The sequence below is a fragment of the Terrapene carolina genome, unplaced genomic scaffold (genome assembly GCF_002925995.2).
Source record: "Terrapene carolina triunguis isolate 2854851 unplaced genomic scaffold, T_m_triunguis-2.0 Scaffold951, whole genome shotgun sequence".
NCBI classification, from domain to species: Eukaryota; Metazoa; Chordata; order Testudines; family Emydidae; genus Terrapene; species Terrapene triunguis.
In genome coordinates this window covers 5,209,049-5,215,994 of record NW_020665302.1, presented here as the reverse complement: position 1 = coordinate 5,215,994, position 6,946 = coordinate 5,209,049, and positions in this window count along the sequence as shown.

Genomic DNA, 6,946 nt, shown 5'->3' with positions numbered 1-6,946 from the left:
AAATAATTTTTATCAGCTGAAAAGCAAGGAGCAGGAGCAAGAGCAAATGTAAAACGTGTCCTTTCTGCCGGCAGAAAGAAATTAGAGAGCCGTTTAAAATGGTGAATTAAAGGTGGTTTTTTAACTATATAGATTTTTGGACTCTTTCCACCCCCTCCTCCCCCCTCCCCTCTGTAACCAATATTCCTCTTTTCCCTCCTAATTACTTTGCATTTTTCCACACTTGTATGCATTTTGGCCAATTCTTGCAAAATGTGTTCCAAGGAAACCCATATATTAAAACAACAACAACAACCCTGCCCATCAGCCATCTAAAAAGAGGGAGATCCTTTTCAATTCCCAGGATACACATTTAAACTCCTCTTACTTTGCTTATCCATTGAATGGGTTGTGGCGGAGGTTGCCTTGGTGATTTTTTTGTTTTGTTTTTTTCAACCACCACCAAAGCTTAGCTGTGATCAAGTCGAATTGTTCTTTAAGATTGGGGGTTTCGGACTGATTTTAGACAAAAGGGGTACCAATATCAAGGAAAGGTTTAACAGACTCCAAGGAGAGACAGAAACAGCCAAGATCATTTTCTGTGATTCCGTATAAAACTTACTCCTATGAAAATGAATGGTACACACCTTTGGCGGCAGCTGCTCTGGCCAGATTATGAAACTGGATGAATTTGTCCCATTCCAGCCGCGAAAGAGCAGGGTTGGAATGGGCAAAGCGCGCAGTAAAAGCGGTGGGAACTGTCTGTACAAAACCTCAACTCCCTGGAGTGGCTGTCACGCAGCATGTCGTCGTGATAATGTCCTGACGTAACAAATCCTACAGAAACCCCACTGATTTCTGTAGGGATGTTCTATATTGATGTGACACTACCGGTTTGAGCCGTATGTGGCTGGGATGCGTGAGTTTGACATCGCGGGGAAGTCCGTGCTATCAAAGAAGTTTCACGCTTCCCAGTGATGGGATGGGCAACAATACAAATGTAGCTCCTGTGTCTTTATCTTAAATCTTCCCTGATGCTACTCCACTGAATGAGAGTAAGGTGGTGGAGACCTGGCACATTGTACCATGCGGCTTCCCATGCACTTTGCCTTTAACATGCAAATTGCTGATGTGCTGTCAAAGGGGAACAGAATTCATCACTAAACTTTCTAAAGTGAAGATCTGATCAATTATTGAATTCCCCCCCTAAAGAGATGTGTAGGATTTACAAATTAGAAGTCTGGTTTTTTTTCTCTATCTCTTGCCAATATATATTCATAGTTTAATGTTTTGGGGGGTATATAACTGAAAGTAGAATTGTAAATGATATGCTTTCTGTTCTCCCCCTGGTTCAAATAAACTATCCCCATAATTGTACCTAAAGAAAGAGTTCAGAGCAGAATAATTCCTACTTACTAACTATGAGCACTTTACATTATCAATATTAGAACGGAGTATGACAAGTATAGCGCATGTGTCCCATTTATTTATTTTTGAGGGGGGGAGCAGCTCAAGTAGTTTAGTGGAAATTGATCAAAGTTTTTTGTTTTGTTTTTAATAATGTGCCGTTTATGTACATCTTATACGGGCAATCTAAATACATTTTTAATGATTTGAGGGGGAAACTCTCCTTTGATACTGGGACTCTGGAAGTCATATGCTTAATTAAAGACAGCTCTCGGTCTCTGAATCTCTCTGTCCTACACCAGGCTTTCTGGTTTGTGTAGCGATACTGTAAATCTTAGATCTTCAATTACAGGAGTGCTTTGAAAACATATACAGCTTAAAAGGCTGCCTTGAAAAAAGAACAACCGCTCGGTTTCCTATTAGGAAAGAACGTACGGCTTTTAAAATGCAGAGATACTCTAAGTCCCGAGATTCTTTTTTAAAAAGTTCAGGGGGTTTAACTGCTCCTACCAAATAGATTAAGGAGCATTACAAGGAACGGGAAACAACTATCCCTTCCCTCCCTCCCGTGACTTGCTTCTTCTGAATTACTTATTGATAGATCTCAGTGCGATCCAACTGTTGATTTAATCCGAGAGAACCATGTGTAGCTATGATGGAATCAAGACAGAAAGGAAGTTGCCATACTTAGGCGGGGGGATTATGGTTCTCTGAATGAAGCTACCTAATTCTCTGGCAATGAAGGCGTCTGTATCTTACCAGGCACTATTCTAGGCCTTGCATTGTGGTGTAGTAGCGGCGCCTCCCCCCCTGTCCAAGCGCCTTCCAGTCCTCAGGACAGGTTTGCAAACGGGTTCCCCCCTTCCTGGCATGCAGCTCTGTTGGTTTATTCTGTTTGGGGAAGTAAATCGCTCGTATTTGGTAACACACCCAGCGAGGAGAAAGGGACTTGCCCGCAGCTTCGTCTTCCCTTTCATTTATCTCCTGCCCTCAGTGCATGCTTTTTGTCTCTTTATTTGAAACCCAGTAAGGAAAATAGTAATGGATACCCGGCTTAAATTGAGAAAACGTGTCCGCTGCTATATGGCGAGTGTTAGTTCAGCAGATTTGAAGAAGCCAGTTCTTCTTCGGCCTGTCATTTCCCTATTGACTGTAGCCCCTATTAGATTTGCCATGCTCTTCTGCTACAGATGTCCCTCTCCCACCTCCCCTCCGGGGGGGGGGGGAAACCTCGGTAGCAATCGATTGCCTGGTGGCTTCCTGGCATCTTGAAGCAAATGCTTAAAAACAAAAGCAAGATGTATCAGTTCAGCTGCCAAAGGATCAGCTCCCCCTGCTTGGTTTTACTCTTGCAGGCTGCGCAGCTGCTGAGACAGAGACTGACTCTCTGGGATGCATAAGACTATTTGGAAGCGCTGGTTTGTCCGTTTCATTCTGACAGTCACTAAACATCGCTCCCCTCTGCAGCACCCTTCTCCAGACTGCGGCAGAGTGCTCCACATCCGAACACACAGGCATTCGCGAGCACTTACCTTCATCTGTACCAAACAATCGAGGAAGGGGGTTGTGGGAGAGATGGGAAAGAGTCTTCAGGGCCGTGTCTGGCTAAAAAGAACGCGTTTGATGGTCAAAGCAGATAAAAATCAGCGTCTTTACTGTGTAGTCTCGAGTGCCTTGTTATACAGGGTATACAAGAAAAGTGTGTGTGCATAGCGGGGGGGTTATGTAGCATCTTGCATACTAGCGGGTTCCTGTTACAGGAACCCTCCACTCTCTTCATTTTGTGTGTGTGTGTTAAAGTAATTGAATAAAACATTCACACACAGAGACACACACACACACACACAAAGCAGGCATTGAAAAGACAGATCTGCTCGAAAATAGGAACCGACAATTAGCCCAACTTCCTGAGAAGACAACTGTGTGTGTGTGTCTTTTCTTTTAACCTAATCCACAGCGTTAGCTATTCATAGTTTCTACCTCATCGCCGCTGGTGAAAGAAAGATGATCATTAGAAAGGGGTGAGCGCGTTCACTTAGACTGTGCCAGCAACATATTGGCAAAAACTGGGGAGTAAAAAAACCAACCCCACCAAACCAATCAGTATGGATTGCTTGTGTGCCGTATGGTGCTTTATGGAGAGCCTAAACCAACTGGCGCCAAAGCGTGTCTATAGGCTAAACATCATGTTGTGCAGCCCCTAGCTAGACAACTTTGACTATCTCTACTTCTGTACACACCCAACACACACATCTGACTGTTGCACTAAATTGCCCTGATCAATAATTCAAAGCCCCTGTCAAAGGACATGTAAATGTAAGTTACAGGAAAGCTACATCGCTTTTTATGTTTTTTATACCGGGCCAAATGGAAAGCACCTTGAGTAAATCAAGGCTGCTCAGGGCCTGGGATGCTGGCTTGAAGGGTGAAACGGGTCCCCAACCAGGGAGAGGGCCTGGGAGGAAGGAAGCTATAAAACAGACAAAGACAATGTAGATGATTTCTTTTAGTACATTTGTGAAGGTCGTGTAATTGAAAGGAGCCTGATCAGACCCGGGGCCACCCATCACTCAGAAGTGAGGTGCTCTCCTTGTACCATAAGCCCTCGGTGCTGCTCCACTATCCCGTGAATCTGGCCAAAGAGCTGTCCTGTCCTTCAGTAGGAATGTTAACTAATCGCATTCCCTCCGCTGCTGGAGAAGGGTTTGACAAATCGCTGTATTCAATGGACATGCTCTAGTCCTAATCTGAGTCACGGAGCAGCCTTCCCTTTTATTGCACGTTACGTTTGGATTTCAGCCGCGGCTGGCTGGGCCTAATCGGACTCCCTTTCAACTCGGTCTATGATAAAGTTCAAGCAAACTCTCCAGCACCTCCAGGAACGTAAGGGGTGGTGCCTTGAGGGTCTCTTGGTCGGTTTCAAGTGGAAGCCTTTAGCTAGTGCTTTTCTTGCAAGTGTGACATTCTAAGCAGATAAGACAATTCTGCCAACCAAACAGTAACCCGCTAAAAGCCCCAGAGCGCCATTCCGAGACCTAGGTGCTTACAGACCGGCTCCTAAAACCCATATTTAGGCATCTTCCATCGAAGCGGCTGGGGTTTTAAAGGTGCTGGGTTTTGGGGGGGTCTAACTTTAGGCAATCCCGGCTGGAAAGTTTTGGCTTAAATTAAGTGTTAAATTGGGCTAGTCTCACTAAAATCAGGTCGTGATAGGAGCGAGAGAGCGCGAGCAATTCCCCCTCCCCCGTAAAAGTTTATTTAGTCCGAGCATATTGACTAACCCCCCTAAGGAACCTACTTAATTAGGACCGAGCCCTTCAATGAGAAGCGAAGATGCGGTTGTGTCAACACCGCTTCCTATTTAGTGACACCTTCTGCTGGAGTGAAAGGGCCGGCGAATGGGGGTGAAAGTTTAAGTAGGAATGAGCGTGTAATCGTGGCTCGCCAGACCTCACACGTGCGAGGGAGAATATTTACAGCAAACGTGTCAAAGCAAACTCGCCCACTCCGTTTTATTTCAGATAAACAGCGCTCGGCCACCAAGGCTCCGGCTCCTTCAAAGCGCCTCAGACATGAGCGAGGGCCCCGGGGGGAGAAGAAGGGGGTGGAACGAAAGGCAGCAGCGCCATGCACATGGGCACACACAGATATTTTCACACACAAACACATGCCCAGGTGCACAGACACACACACCCCTCTCGCCCCTCCGATGCACAAACACACAAGCGCAGCTTCATGCACACCTACAGGTGCTCGCGCGGTGAACGCATGCAGAGATGCCCACAAATAAACATCTAAAGAAAAGATGCGCAATGCACAGACAGACTCACATCCACTTAGAAATACACACATATCCAAACACAGACCCCCACACCCAAAGGGACCTACACAGGCATATGGCGGCATAATACACACGGGGCACGTAGTGCACACAGACATCTAAACAGATACACATGCGTGTATACATCGTGCATCCGCACATATGCAAATACACACGCATGGGGGACACTGTACACATGATGCAAATATACATGCACGCAGGCAGCCAAACACATACAGATATGCGCATACATAATGCACACGTATATGGAGCAATGATATATATATATACACGCACACAGACACAGAGACACACACACACACACATATATATATGTGCTTGTGTGTGTATATATACACACACAAGCACATACACAAATATCCGTATATATCGTGCCCACAGGCACATTGCGCGCGCAAACACAGTGCGCACACAACTCTACATCTACCTAGTGCGAGCGAGCGCGCGCACACAGTGCACGTAGACAGACACACGTGCACACTCCCATACAGAATCTAGGCTCACAACTATACTACACGGTGCCCACGGAGCGCACAATAACTGGCGCACACACGCAGGTAGACTTAGAATGGGCTATTCGCCTTGAAAGGGGACGCCGAACAAGGGTCCCCAAGGCCAAAGCTAAGGGCTAGGCCTGCATGCCGCAGCCTCTTCAGCGTGTATGGCAAGAGAAGAAGGAAAAGCCTGACGCGAGCAGAGCTAAGGCAAAGTTCTCCTGAATGAAACCGTCGGGGAGCCGAGGGGCTTGTGGACGTTTGATCGGCTCAGGGTCAGAGGGGACAGGGAAGGTACCACCGGGTTATTTATTTATTTTATTGCGGCCTTCGCTATCGCCGCCGCTGTGTTAAAAGATTAGAGGGGGCCCCGGCCTAACCACTCCTCCAAGAGACAGAAAACATCTCAATGCCTCTTTGAAGAGCAAGATAGCGTCTAACATGCTTCGTTCCCGGGCTTCAAACGAGGCAGGGTAAAGCCAGCCTTATCTCGCCACGTTATCTGCTCTGCTTCTGATCAGCCCAGGTGCCCAACCTTTCTGGCCCTGCTCCCCTCCCTTGGCCTGGTGCACCGCCCTTTGCTTTTGTGCTGGTGCTCGACCCGGTCGCTTTCCTTGCAAGAAAGGGGGCTAACAAGTAGCTGGAAGCGCTGGCCAATATTTAACTAAGATGGCTGGCCATCAGGTCCCTTTTGTTTGCTTGCAAATTAATCATCCAGCGCGCAGTCGGCGCCAGTGTAGATTTATCACACGCAGGAGGGGGAATGAGGCGGCCGAGGAGAGACAAAGGGAGTTCGCACCTTCCTGCTTTTGATCCTAGATTAGTGCAGCATCCCTTCATAATAGGAGTCTCCGGGGGGCTTCGTCTGGGAGGTCACTCATAATTGGCGGAAGTTTGTACACCATTAGCAAGACGTTGCGATTGGAAATCATAATCCACAAACATTTTCCGTGCCTAGTAAATGGGGGGGGGCGGGCATTTTGCAGAGGGAGGGTCTGCGTGGAAAAGTATAAATGAACTTCTTTCTTTCTGCCGCTACGTTTGGTTTCCCTAGCAGGGGTGGTGGATTTATAAGCGACGTTACCGACACTTTTAAAAACCCAGCCCAAGCCCACAATTACCTCCTGTGTGTATGTGCAGATCATTCTTTGGGTGTGTGTAGGATGTGCTTATTTCTCTGCATGCACACACGGAGATGTATATACAAATACACCCCCCCCCCCAT